The sequence below is a fragment of the Nelumbo lutea genome, chromosome 8 (assembly GCF_056320005.1).
Source record: "Nelumbo lutea isolate HS-2025 chromosome 8, American lotus-T2T, whole genome shotgun sequence".
Taxonomy (NCBI): domain Eukaryota; kingdom Viridiplantae; phylum Streptophyta; class Magnoliopsida; order Proteales; family Nelumbonaceae; genus Nelumbo; species Nelumbo lutea.
In genome coordinates, this window is record NC_142691.1 from 46,707,570 (window position 1) to 46,722,814 (window position 15,245).

General features: G+C 39.4%; 1 long non-coding RNA gene across 1 annotated transcript; it reads left to right on the top strand.

Annotated features, from left to right (window-relative positions):
* The first annotated feature begins 11,702 nt into the window (after positions 1-11,702).
* Positions 11,703-14,627, top strand: LOC148843999 (uncharacterized). The gene is made up of 3 exons (XR_016103779.1): positions 11,703-11,799; positions 11,955-12,001; positions 13,884-14,627. It is a non-coding gene; the product is annotated as an uncharacterized LOC148843999 (long non-coding RNA).
* The last annotated feature ends 618 nt before the right edge of the window (positions 14,628-15,245 follow it).

Below are 15,245 nucleotides of genomic sequence, written 5' to 3' on the forward strand. Positions count from 1 at the left end.
GGGAAGGGATATACATGACCCGGAGAAACATAATCTCCAAATGTCGGTGTTCACGCCCAAAGAAACTCTCAAGAACCGCTCCCACTGAAGATGACACAGTGATAATGTAGCAGAACCAGTAGTGTTCGTCCCACGAATCAGGTCCTTCTGAAGAACTCGATGGAAGCAATGAGCACCACACACGATCAACCATTCAGCAAAGATTGATATCAAGAACCTTTCTTGATCTTTCCCTCACAGAAAAAATGAACTGGCAGTAGATGATGACGGCTGCTGGAGGAGAGGGCTAGAGCAAAAGGTGGCGAATAGCTTTCTTCTCTCTAGGGTTTTCTTTGAGATCCTATCTCAAGATGTAGTGTGTTCTGCAAATACCCTTAAGGTTCAAATTCTTGTAATTCGAAATTAGGGGTTTCTCGTCTTTTCTTAGTGATTAAGAAACCTCCTAATCTCATTAGGACTTATCCTAATCCAAATCTGTATTTGGATAAGGAGTCTTCTTAATCCTATCTACAGATTAGATTAGTCCACTCCTGATCTTATCAAGAGGTTACTAGATTCAAATCCTAATTTGAATTTGGTCTCCATGAGTGGATAGGGTTAAGACCCAATCCTTTTGGCTTGACCTAACCTCAGATCCGCCCCTTTAAGTGACTGATCAAATCAGCCTAGTTCGAAATGGGCTTTAGGCCTAATATGCATCAAGTGCTCAATAGGCTTCCAAACTGTTGCCCAATTGGACTTCTTTGTATGGCATGGACCCAAGCATTGATCTACACATCAGCCACATGGGTTTGGCCCATCCTCTGTTACAAGGCCTAGCCGAATTCATTGGAAAGCACAGTGAACCCCTTGAGCCCATCACATGGAATCTATGGACCCAACATTTACACTAAGTGGTCCTTGGGCCAAGCCATTTTATAAAAAATCCAAGGACTGTGGGCAGATGCAAGATTAGTCCATCAGGTATAACCCTAAATGGCCTTACACTTAACCTCTCAACCCATAATGATCCAAAACACTGCCCGACAAGAGAGGACCTCTCCCTCAACTGCAAGGCACAATGATGCACTCTCCTCTAGGATGGACCTCGGGGATTAAAACCTTTTTGCAAACGAGTTGAAACCGTACATATATATTATATCATTATAAATATATTTTGCAAAACAAAATTCCAATGGTTGAAATCGACTGCCAGTAGTTTTTGGTTTCCATCAGAGAGACTGCATCCCCGATCATTACCTTTGTCCGACAAAGAAGCTGATCCTGTCACTATGATCACCCACTCAGATGGGTTCATGAACCATCCCAACATACCCAGGTTTTGACCCCCTCTAAGAATCTACTGATTGGCATATCAAAGACAGCCCAATCCCCCACCTAGTGCAGTATCATAATCGAGTCTAGGGGTCAGGTGTAACTTTCCAGTTTTTCCCACTCATCACCAAGGTCCAGGGCAATATTGAAAATCTGGTCTAGTTCAAGGTTTCAAGTTGAACCCTCACTGCATGTACCTCGGGTCTCACCCTGGTGGCTGAGACAAGCCTCCCCAACCAACTTAGTGGCACATCAGTGTCAGCCTTATCAGGATAGTTCTCCCCAGATTGACCCACTGGCTGTGAACATTTTAAATTAACACGAGTCTCATTGAGTGTCCAGTTTAAGGGTCTTAAATAGAAACATACCACGCAACATGAATCGAACATGCACTTTATTCATTTACACTAAATGTCTAAAGTACATCAAAATTGATGGGAGCTAAGGGCATAGAAACTATCTAACAGCTCCCACTTGCACTTAGGTCTAATTTGGTACAAGCCGGAGTCCCATGCTTTCCACGTGTTTCTCAAACACTTTCTATGTGAGTGGCTTAGTCAATGGGTCTTCCACATTATCTGCTGATGCTACCTTCTGAATCAGGACGTCCCCTCTACCAACAATCTCCCGCAGTACAGGTACGTCCTCTCAATGTGCTTTGACTTTGAGTGGGGCTCGAGTCTCCTTAGCCTGGGCGATCGCTCCATTGTTGTCACACAACAACGAGATGGGTGATGTGATAGACGGAACCACTCCTAATTCGTGAATGAACTTTTTCATCCACACAACTTCTTTAGCAACTTCACTTGTAGCAATATACTTGGCTTCGATCGTGGAGTCTGTTGTGGACCCCTGTTTGCTACTTTTCCAACAAACAACACACGATCCTATCATGAAAACACACCCAAATGTAGACTTTCTATTATTTGGGACCGATTGGAAATCGGCATCAGTATACCCTTGGGTTTGTAATGAACTACCATCGAATACCAGACAAAACTTTTTTGTCCTTCAAAGGTATTTGAGTATGTTTTTCACAGCGGTCCAATGCTCCTGCCCTGGGTTGGCCTGGAACCTGCTTACCACACTCACCGCCTGAGCAATGTTAGGGCGAGTGCACAGCATAGCATACATGATGCTCCCTACAGTTGAAGCATAGGGAGCGTCTTTCATGCCCTCAATCTCCTCAGAAGTATTGGGAGATATCTTTTTGGAGAGAGTGACTTCGTGCCTGAAAGGAACGTTTCCTTTCTTGGAGTTCTCCATGTTGTACCTTTTGACAATTTTGTCAATGTAAGCAGCCTGGGATAATCCTATTATCCACTTCGATCTATCTCTATAGAGTCGAAGACCTAGTATATAGGAGGCTTCTCCAAGATCTTTCAAGGAGAATTACTACCAAAGCCACACCTTGACCGAAATCAACATTCCTACATCATTCCCAATGAGTAGGATATCGTCCACATACAACACCAAGAAGGTAACCTTATCCCCACTGGACTTCTTGTAAACACAGGGATCATCCGAATTCTACTCAAAGTCAAATGATTTGATGACATAGTCAAAACGGATGTTCCAACTCCTAGAAGCTTGTTTAAGTCCATAAATGGATCTATTAATTTTGCATACCATGTGTTCCTGACCAACAACAATGAAGCATTGCGACTGCGCATGTAGATATCTTCACCAAGATCTCCATCCAGGAACGCGGTTTTGACATCCATCTGCCAAATCTCCTAGTCATGGTATGCTGCTACAGCTAGCAGGATCCTAATGGATTTAAGCATGACCACAAGCGAAAAGGTTTCCTCATAGTCGATGCCCTCTTTTTGAGTACACCCTTTCGCCACCAAAGGAGCTTTGTGGGTCTCAATCTTGCCATCGGGGCCCTTCTTTCTCTTATAGATCCATTTGCAACCAATTGCTTTTACCCCGGAGGGTGGATCTACTAGAGTCTAGACTCCATTGGCCTCCATCGAGTCCATCTCGGCTCTCATGGCCTCCACCCTCTTCTGGGAATCTATGTCTAACATAGCTTCTGCATAAGTCATGAGATCCTCCTCACTAGTCAAGGCTTCCACCAGGTAACTATCCTGGTCAGAACCATAACGGACTGGTGGCCTGGATACCCGGGTGGATCTTCTAGGTTGGTCACTACCTAGAACTTGTGGGACACCTCCCACTACTCCTGAGCCCTCCTGATCAAGAACTATTTCCTAATGATGGGTGTCCAGGATGTAATCGATCTCTAAGAACTAGGCATTTCGATTGCAGAACACTTTCTGCTCACTTGGGTCATAGAATAGATAACCCACCGAATCCTTTGGGTAGCCTACAAATAGGCAACGATTGGTATATGATTCCAACTTGTTCGCACTCGTTCTTTTAACGTGCGCAGGACAACCCCAAATCTTCAAGTGTCTGACACTTGGTTTCTTTCCGGTCCAAAGTTGATATGGAGTTTTTTGGAACCGATTTGGTTGGAACCCGACACGTAGATAGCAGTCTCTAATGCATATCCCCAAAAGGATGTGGGTAATTCTGAGTGTGTGAGAAGTGACCGGACCATGTCTAACAATGTCCTATTCCTCCTCTCTGAAACACCACTATGTTGTGGTGTAGCAGGAGGAGCTAACTGTGATATTATCCCGTTGGCATTCAAGTAGTCCCTGAATTCATCAGAGAGATACTCGCCACCTCGATCTGATCGAAGGGCCTTAATTTCTCTCCCTAACTGTTTCTTGACTTCTTGTTCGAACTCCTTGAACTTTTCAAAGGATTTAGACTTCTATCTCATTAGGTACATGTAACCATACCGTGAGTAATCATCGATGAAGGTGATGAAATACACGTGTTGGTTACGAGTCCTAACACTCAGGGGACCACATACATCAGTATGTATAAAGTCAAGCGTGCCTGTACATCTTTCAGGCTTACATTAAATGATCGTTTTGTCATCTTACCAAGGAGGCAATGCTTACAAGTGAGAAGATCTTTTACGGTTAGAAAATCCAAAGGACCATCTTTTACTAGCCTTGTGATTCAGTCAATACCGATATGGCCAAGTCGGTAATTTTACAAGCACATGAGACTAACTATATCACGAGTTCTTTTCTTGGGGATTTCGATCGACGTAGTTTCGACTAAGTTAGTTTCTAGAGAAGGACATAGAACATAGAGACCGTTCTTCAATTCCCCACATGTGATGAATTTATTGTTCCTTTTAATAGTAATCATATTACTAAAATAGACAGTATATCCATCAGCACATAGTTTGGAAACAGAAATCAAATTTCTTCTTAAGTTTTGTACATAAAGACAATCCTTAAGTACAAGAATCCTTCTCTAAAGACTAATTCTACAGTTCCTATCGCCGTAGTTGCAACACTTGCAGAAATCCCCAAGTAAAGCGTCACTTCCCTTCACTCACCTTCTGCTTACTTTGAACCTCTGCAGTGAATTACACGCATGAGTTGAAGCCCCGAATTCAACACACTAGGACATAAAAGTAACTAATAGATTAGTCTCTATGACACAAATTTCGAGATTACCTCTCTTAGATTCCAGGTAGGTGGGACAGTTCCTCTTCCAGTGGCCGGCCTGCTTGTAGAAGTGACAGACATAGGATACCTTGTCTTTTCTTTTGTTTCTTAGATTTGGTGGCTTTTTTCTAGGGCTTTCTCTTTGCTCTCCTCTTCTTGCTAGATTTGCCAGCTTCAACAAGCATGGCTATTGGCTCATCCTTTCTAATCAGTTCTTTGGCTTGTTGCAATATATTGCTGAGCTCTTGCAAGCTGACATTCAGCTTGTTCATGTTAAAATTCATGATGAACGGATTGAAGGATGGAGGCATGGAGTTAAGAATGGCGTTTATCTGTGTGACTCGATCTAGCCTGAAGCCAAGGGCCTCCAGCTCGTTTATGTAACCCATCATCCGAAGACAATGGTCATGAACTTATTGCCCCTTGGTCATCTGCGCGGTGATGAACTGCTTTAGGACCTTTTGGCGAGTAGAACGATTCTGCTCTTCGTACATAGTCTTTAGACTATCCAATATGTCTTTGGCGAGTTCGATTTGATCGAACTGCCTCTGTATCAGATTATCTGAAGAGGCTATGATATAGCAATGGGTTAGGGAGTTTTTCTCCTCCCACTCTTGATAGTCCCTCCTGCGGGCTTCTGAAGCCCTATCTCCCGGATGTTCTGGTGTAGGATTCTTTGCCACCTTATCTAACTTTTCTGAAGTCAGGACCAACATAAGATTTCTAAACCAGTCGGCATAGTTTGGGCCCTTAAGCTTATTATCGTTGAGAAGCTTTGCAAATTGACCGTTTGCCATTTTCTGGTAAAACAACAAAACGTTAGTACACAACCGTAGTTTGATTCAAGTAACCTACATAGATATGACTTTTAATCTATGTTCCATTTTCATTTATTCATCTCTGAGATTTCCCTCCCATCTCAGTGACGGAGACGGCGAAATGTCTCTGGAAATGTGGAAAATCACATAAGATGCATGGAGCCAACTATTTCAACTGCATAACCCCACCACCTTTCTGTGAAGGATCACATCCACTCATCGTATGAGTTTTCCCTTTGACCTCTGTCAGACAAGGTCCATAGCCATTTTTGAGTAAACATTTATGTTTAGTGAGTGCTCACCCGTCATATTCGAGTTACGCCAAGGTACCGTGAGAGAGTTCCCATTTTCTGGTGAAGCCCCTCCCACATCGGTCTATGATGCCCCTATCATCTTATGAAACACTTTGACAGATCTAACAACAAATGGATAGCCCAATTTTATGGTGCATTTCCGCTAATGACGGAAGGCCTTTAGAGAGTTCATATGAATCCGGGTAGAACACCTTCTGCCCATTTGCGTAGGTTCAGATATGATTTTATTTGATTCAAGATTCGAACCAGTGGCTCTGATACCACTGAAAGAATGGTAAGATCCATCATATGGACGCCAAAAGGGTGCGAAGTGGGGGGGGGGAAATTTCAAAAATTTCTCATCTTTCTTCTAACTGGGAATCATATTCCCTAAATTTAGAATACAATATTCAAGGATCTGACTTGAACCAAAACCGAACCAGATCTAAAGCAAAAGAGAAGGGAAGGGATATACCTAATCCAAAGAAATAGTATCTCCCAATGTCGGTGTTCACGCCCAAAGAAACTCCCAAGAACCACTCTCACTGAAGATGACATAGTGATAATGTAGCAGAACCAGTAGTGTTCGTCCCACGAACCAGGTCCTTCTGAAGAACTCGATGGAAGCAATGAGCACCACACACGATCAACCTTTCAGCAAAGATTGATTTCAAGAACCTTTCTTGATCTTTCCCTCATAGGGAAAATGAACTGGCAGTAGATGACGACGACTGCTGGAGGAGAGGGCTAGAGTAGAAGGTGGCGAATAGCTTTCTTCTCTCTAGGGTTTTCTCTAAGATCCTATCTCAAGATGTAGTGTGTTCTGCGAATACCCTTAAGGTTCGAATTCTTGTAATTCAAAATTAGGGGTTTCTCGTCTTTTCTTAGTGATTAAGAAACCTCCTAATCTCATTAGGACTTATCCTAATCCAAATCTGTATTTGGATAAGGAGTCTTTTTAATCCTATCTGCAGATTAGATTAGCCAACTCCTGATCTTATCAGGAGGTTACTAGATTCAAATCCTAATTTGAATTTGGTCTCCATGAGTGGATAGGGTTAAGATCCAATCCTTTTGGCTTGACCTAACCTCAGATCTGCCCCTTTAAATGACTGATCAAAACAGCCTAGTTCGAAATGGGCTTTAGGCCCAATATGCATCAAGTGCTCAATAGGCTTCCAATCTGCTGTCCAGTTGGGCTTCTTTGTATGGCGTGGGACCCAAGCATTGATCTACACATCAGCTACATGGGTTCGGCTCAACATCTGTTACAAGGCCTAGCCGAATTCACTAGAAAGCCCAGTTGGACTTCCAAAAATCCTAATTTGAATTTGGTCTCCATGAGTGGATAGGGTTAAGACCCAATCCTTTTGGCTTGACCTAACCTCAGATCCGCCCCTTTAAGTGACTGATCAAATCAGCCTAGTTCGAAATGGGCTTTAGGCCTAATATGCATCAAGTGCTCAATAGGCTTCCAAACTGTTGCCCAATTGGACTTCTTTGTATGGCATGGACCCAAGCATTGATCTACACATCAGCCACATGGGTTTGGCCCATCCTCTGTTACAAGGCCTAGCCAAATTCACTAGAAAGCCCAGTGAACCCCTTGAACCCATCACATGGAATCTATGGACCCAACATTTACACTAAGTGATCCCTGGGCCAAGCCATCTTATAAAAAATCCAAGGACTGTGGGCAGATGCAAGATTAGCCCATCATGTATAACCCTAAATGGCCTTACACTTAACCTCTCAGTCCATAATGATCCAAAACACTACCCGAAAAGAGAGAACCTCTCCCTTGATTGCAAGGCACAATGTTGCACTCTCCTCTAGGATGGACCCCGGGGATTAAAACCTTTTTAAAAACGAGTTGAAACCTTACATTATATTATATCATTATAAATATATTTTGCAAAACAAAATTCCAACGGTTGAAATCAACTGTTGGCAGTTTTTGGTTTCCATCAGAGAGACTGCATCCCCGATCATTACCTTTGTCCGACAAAAGGGCTAACCCTGTCACTATGATCACCCACTCAGATGGGTTAATGAATCATCCCAACATACCCAAGTTTTGACCCCCTCTAAGGATCTCACTGATTGGCATATCAAAGACAGCCCAATCCACCACCTAGTGCAATATAATAATCGAGTCTAGGGGTCAGGTGTAACTTTATAGTTTTGCCCACTCATCACCAAGGTCCAAGGCAATACTAGAAATCTGGTCCGGTTCAAGGTTTCAAGTTGAACCCTCACTGCATGTACCTCGGGACTCACCTTGGCGACTGAGATAAGCCTCCCCAACCAACTTGGCGGCACATCAGTGTCAACCTTATCAGGATAGGTCTCCCCAGACTGACCCACTGGCTGTGAACATTTTAAACTAACATGAGTCTCATTAAGTGTCCAGTTTAAGGGTCTTACACAGAAACATACCATACAACATGAATCAAACATGCACTTTATTCATTTACACTAAATGTCTAAAGTACATCAAAGCTGATTGGAGCTAAGGGCATACAAACTGTCTAACACATCTATCTGCCCAAAACTCGATAGACTTCACGTTTTCTACTTCCCATTTTAAGCCCATTTTCAATAGTTATCTCGCACTTAAAATACCCCTCCAAGCATATGGAATTCCTTTCTTATTCTTTGCATCCCACAGGTTTTCCTTTCTCAATTACTTTTCCCTAACAACTTTGACCCGAAGATTTTTCTTTTCAAATGAGATCTTCCACCCTAACTTTGCAAGACTAGTTTCACTGACCCATTTAAGTTTCCTCAATCCAAGACCCCCCTAGATTTTGGGAATAAACTTTTTCCTAGCCAAGCAAATGAATGGACTTTTTTTCATTTGAGTAATTCCACAAGAAGTTTCTTTGGGCTCTATCTATATCCTCAATAATGTTATGAGGCATTTTAAGGGATCTCATTATGAACTGGGGCATCATATTGGTTACTGCATTCAATAGAGTTAATCTCTTAGTTAATGATTTTTTTTCTTTCCACTCAGCAACTTTCTTATAGACTCTTTCCTTAACATATTGATATGCATTTTTTTTTTGTAACCCTTGAATTAATAATTGGGGCTCTCAAATAAAAATTTGAGTCAGCTTGAATCGGAATCTTAAGGATTCAAGCCAAGATTTTCTACAATCTATTAGGAGTGTTTTGGAGAACTGGATGGTTGATTTATTAAAGTTTAGGTTTTGATCAGAAGCCCTTGCAAAATCCATTAGAATTTCTCTAATTCCCAAACAAGCAAATATTGTAGGATCAACAAAAATAATACAATCATATGCAAGCTGGAGGATTGGGATTTTTGGGGTTTCTTTTGCTACTATAGTCCCAATCAGGTTGCTAGGAATTAAGGACTCTTTCTCAAGCTTTTTAGTTAAAGATTCAATACATAGTACAAAAAAATAAGGAGAGAGTGGGTGTCCTTGTCTTATTCCTCTTGAGGGAGTGAATTCTTTGAACAAAGTACCATTAATTAAAATTTGAAAAGACACAATTTCATTCAATACATTCCATGACCCATCCAATCCATTTTCATGGAAGCCAAACTTCTTAAGAACCGTTGTGATGAACTCTCATTCCAGTTTACCGTAGGACTTTTCCATATCAATTTTATAGGCCATGATTCCTTTCTTTCCTTTCTTCTTTTTCATGGAGTGTATCATCTCATAGGCGACCAAAATATTATTGTTTATTTGTCTATTTGGAACAAATGCACTCTAAAAATGAGAAATTAAATTTTCTAGGAAAGGTTTGATTCTATTTACTAGAATTTTGGTAATCACCTTATATATAGCATTACATAAGCTGATGGGTCTGTAATTATTTACAGTTTTTGGATTCTTAGTTTTTGGAATTAATGCAATAAAGGTTTTGTTTAATGTAGGGCACAATTTCCCAGTATGAAAAAGTGTCTTAATAGTCCCATAAAAGTCTTTTTTAACAATATTCTAGAATTTATTGAAAAAAATGTTTTCAAACTCACATTGACCTAGATGGTTGAAGTGTTTGAACCATTTGAACTAGATAATTATACTCATTTTTGGTAAAAATGTTGATTTAGGGTTGTTCGTTCGCTTTAATGATTGACATCTAAAAGTGCAATAATTACATTAAGAGGTATATTGGTATCGATGAACTTTTCTTTCCTCTAAACTCTAAATACAAAGAGTGTTGTTCTTAATTCTGAATTCTGAACTTTGAAAATTGTCAAATGTCCATTTTAACCCCATATATGAGATCTTTTGCTTGTGTTTTGGGGGTATCATTAGAAACCAAAAATTTGTAAGATTCCTCTTTAAGAGATAAGAGGAAACGAACACCCATTTTTTTTCTTAAAGCTATAAGATTTCTCTTAAAAGATAAGAGTTAAGAGGAATCAAACACCCATTTTTTTCTCTTAAATTTATAAGATTTCTCTTTATAGATAAGAGTTAAAAGAAAACAAACATGTCCTTAGTGAAAGACCAATCAAAGGCCAATTGTGTTGAGTGGTTGAACCATTGACCCATTGTTCAGCCCTAATCTAAATGTTCAGGTTAGGTTCCAGAACCAACTCGAATCCATACCCAATCCGATTGCTAGGTCAATTTGCAATATCATTCCAGTGACTCGTTGCACTAATTAAATTGACCGTGGAGTGGGACTGGATCTAGCTAATAGGCACAACATAGTAAACATGTTCAATAAGCACTTAAAAAATATTCTGACATTAAAAGTTGTTTTAAATCTTTTTTCAAGGATAGAGTGGGGTTATTTTAAAGGACATTGGATACAAACCTATAGTGGTTAGCCAGGTTCTATTGACATTATTGACACTATAGTGGTGCTGCTACGGCACCCTTGGAAAGCACGCATCTGGTTGGTTTTTGAGAACAAAACCACTTCGCTAATCAAGTTATTCCTGTTGCCATGAGCCAACTTCATGAATTTCATTCCATAAGCGATGATTTCGGAGAGTATCTGTTACTTGGGTAATTGAAAGCTAAAATACACTCCCTCCCTCTAGCCTTTCCCTTTATCCAAGTATCATACTATCATGTATCCTGGAATCTATCTTATCTGCCATCTCAGAAACTCATACCGGAATAGGAGTGGTTTGTTGTACTGATAAGGTTTTCCACATGATATCCTCAGCCAAATGCATCCCACTTACCTCTCCAAAAAATGGGCTGGGAAGCTATTGCCATGCTTAAAGGATTTTTATTTACTAAGTCTATGCATGAATTGGAGCGCCATTGTTATTGGAGGAGGCTGGAACTAATCCACCTTGGTTCATTCTTCTTTTTGTGACCGATTGTAGGTAGGCTTTCATTTCATTATCTTCAGTCTTGTTACTCATGTCCACCGATCTGGTAATCAAGCCAAATAACTCTTCCTGTGACCAATTCTTATACTTGGTGGTGGAATCCCCTTGGATGTATTTCTGATGCTTTGTTTACAGGGATTACTCCCTCCTTTGAATGATTGTGACCGAGCTTTCACTACAAGAGAAACAGGTTAACGCGGCGGTTTAGAGCCGGTGCTCTTTACGACCGCCGCCTTAGAGAGTGCTAAACTAAATTAACACCTGGGCGGCGGTCTTTGGCACCTGGCACGACGTTTTATTTGTTTGAACCGGATTTGAGCCGGTCTAAAACCTAAAATGCCAAAACTTTGCATTCCCGCGTTTCATCTTCTTTTTATTTCCACACCTCACGTCCTCTATCTCGTTTCCCTCGTCTTTCTACTCTATTGCTGATTCTGATAATAGTCGACCTGTTACCACAGTGACAACCAATCGGCACCCAATGACGACGCCGGTGTTATGTAATCTCATTTCTTTATCTCTTTATTCCCTTTGTCTCTTTTGCTCTCTCAGTCTCAATCTCTGAAACTTTCCTGAATAGGGTTTCAATATTGGCTCGAACATTGAGTTCTCTCCCTACCCTCTCTCTCTCTTGCGCTCACTCTCTCTCTTTCAGACCTTTCACCACTGGATGGCATCCAACAACGACATCGGAGTCAATAGGTAATCTCCCTACTGTCCATAACCGGTTGAGTTTCTCTCATCTTTCCATCGAACAACACCAACCAGTTGAGTTTCTCTCTTCTACTGTTCTGTCAGCCTTTGTTTTTCCCCTTCTCTATTCTTTCCTTTTTTTTTTTAGTCCCTTTTCTATATTTTTGTGGGGTTTCAATGAAACAAGATTAACGTTTGTTTCAATCTTATGTTGCCTTTGATCAAGTTGTTCTTTTTTCCGGTGTTTTCGATCTCTCATCTTCTTTTGATTTTCATTAGAGAAGATTAGGTTTTAATGGTCATTCGCATCTTCTCCAGTGTTTTTTGGATCAAGTATACCTTCTATTGTGAGAAACATACCAATTTTGACAATATTTTGTATGGTTATTTCATGTGAGAGAGTTATTTTTTTTAGCTTCTTTCTCTCAAATTAACGAATTTAGTGATTTTTCCATTGAATTTTTTGAAAGCCATTTTTCCATTGAAATGAAAGTTTATATTTTTAAGATAAATTAATCTTCTGACCTTTTATCTAGGATTTGCCTCTTTTCTTTTTTCTTAATCTTAGGAATTCATTAGTTTTGTTTTACCCAATTGGAGTGGGACGTTGTTAATGTTTTATATAGATTTTAATTGGAATTTCTGGTTATGTTTAGGGCACCCATATTCCTGGTTGTGTGTTTTTAGTAATTGGAATTTCATATTGCATTAGGGACATTTATGTCCAATTTCTAGATTTTGTTCTGTCCTTCTGATGCTATTCTAGGCTTCTGTTCGATGTGTTGCAGTTTCTATGGTTTTGGTTGAGTATCACGGCTTTACTGTACTTTTTGGATATAAGAACTTTCCTTTTTTGCTAGGTATTTGAGGTCACCATTGTTGGGATATGTGGTGAATATGTTTCATGATTGGCAGAAAATGGATTAATGAAAGAAATTGTTTTTTTTTTCTGCGTTTGGTATTTGGGATGGTTGGAATATTGCTGATATCTTCTATTTGGTTGTCCAAATGTCCCTTGCATGGAATCTTACCAACTTGGCTACCCAGACTGGTGAAGCATATTACTTGAAAATTTTCTGATTCGGTGTACTTAAATCTCATGTCGTATTCATTGCTATCAAAGATTAAGCATTGTGTTAATTGTCGAAAAGGGGAGCTTGTAACTACTTTATATTCATTTATCAATAAAAAAGGGAAAGAAGTAAAAGAGAGAATATTGTTAAACAGAAAAGAAAGAATGAAGAAAAGAAAATTCATTTTGCATGACTTCGTTTGGATTTAATTAGATTATCTTGGTTTTGGGGATTTTGAAAAATTTTCCCCTTGTTTATGATCATTAAATATGTACATTTTTGAACCCATAACGTGCTTAAAGATAACTTTTGTAGAAGTTTTTTTTTTTCTTTTTTTTTTTTTTATAATTGATAACGTTTGTAGAAGTTGATGTTTAATGTCATCAAAAGTTTTATTTCCTTCTTGATGACTACACCATTTGATCATTCTTTTCATGGGGCTGGAAACTTCCATCTAAGCACTAAGCATGTTTTGTTTTGAGATGGAAGGGGCTCAATTTAAAAGTTCAGTTTCTTTCTTTTTGAGGTTTTTCATTTTGTTTACTTAACCTTCTTGCTTTTATTGGTGCCCAAGACTTTGAGTTGCTTTTTTCCTTTTTTTTTTTTTAATTTTAACCATGAAAACTAGTAGCATTACTACAATTGGCATGTTTTACATTGATTATGAAAGAAAAGATTTTTGTATGTGCTTTTGATCCTCAGCCCTCTCTTTGTGTATGTGCTTTTGATTATATTTATTTCTTTCTAATTGCCAGTTATATCTCATTTTTCTAGACTTTCCATTTTTCTTTATATTTATAGATTTGTTTTTATCACAGTTATCTCTCAGCTTATTGGAATTGAGAACCCCCCAAGGGCTAGAAAAGCTAAGGAAAAATAGGGAGCAAGTAATGAAAATTACCTCGTGATGCCTTGTATATATTCTGAGGACAGAGGACCGGCCCATAGATAGATTTGAGCCCCCATAATGTGCCACCTATCCCTTCTTTTGAGCAGAGGAACCAGCATCATATGTTTATTCTTTAAATTCTAACAGATCGTATTATTGGAAGGATAGATTTGGAAAAGGACTTATACTTAGCTAGGATTGGATGGTAACAGGAAGTAACTTCTTCATAATTCAATACTTGAGTTCTTAGAATTTTATATACCATATTGATCTTTCTAAGATAATTTCTCTTTGCAGGGTTTACATTTACATTTGGACAACATTCTTGTTGTTTTTTCTTTCCATATTCAATGCTTGCATTTCCATCACTAAATTTGGAAGGATTGCATGGGGCGTTTTGTCATGTTCATATTATAGTTCTTTTAATCCAAGAGGTCATCAAGGATTGTATTATATTTTGCATAGGTAAATATTTATTTTTATACATATTTTTATCAGTATCTCATTTACTTCACATTGGAAGATGTGCTACATTATTTGACAAATTGAATGCTTCTGAAGTCCTTGTATTTTTTTTTATATGTCAGTTGGATATTGTATTTGAACAATTTATTCTGGATATTATAGTAATTAATTTTGTAAAATAATAGATTTTGCTTTTAATTGCATTTTTTATTTAAGTTGTTTATAATATATCAATTGTCATGAGATTTGTATTAAACATGTATTAAAGTGATGAATGTTTTTAAAGTGTAGGTACAAAAAAATGATGCAATTAACCTAGTACAAAAATAATAAAAAAAAGAAATATCAAAGCCAACGGTCATCCAACCGCCGGTTTAGCCATAAATAAGACCTAAGGCGGCGGTCATATGAGATCTAAGCCAGTGGTTTAGACCGCCTCTTTAAAACCCAAGTGGCATTTGACAAAACCTAAGGCGGCGGTCACATGAGATCTAAGCTGGCAGTTTAGACCGTCACCAAAAGATGTAATTTATGTTTGACAAAACCTAAGGCGGCGGTCACATGAGATCTAAGCTGGCGGTTTAGACCGCCACCAAAAGATGTAATTTATGTTTGACAACCTAAGGCAGCGGTTCAAACCGTTGACTTTATTGATGCTGCGCTGACAATTCTCATTGAGCGCCGCATTAGCGCATTTCGAACTGCCTCAGACCTGCCATCAAAAGCGACAGTCTTTTTCATCTCAGTCGGCGGTCCTGATCTAAGGCGGCAGAGGCTTAGGGGGCGGATGTCTGACCGCTGCCTTAGATCAAAGGCGACGGTCTAA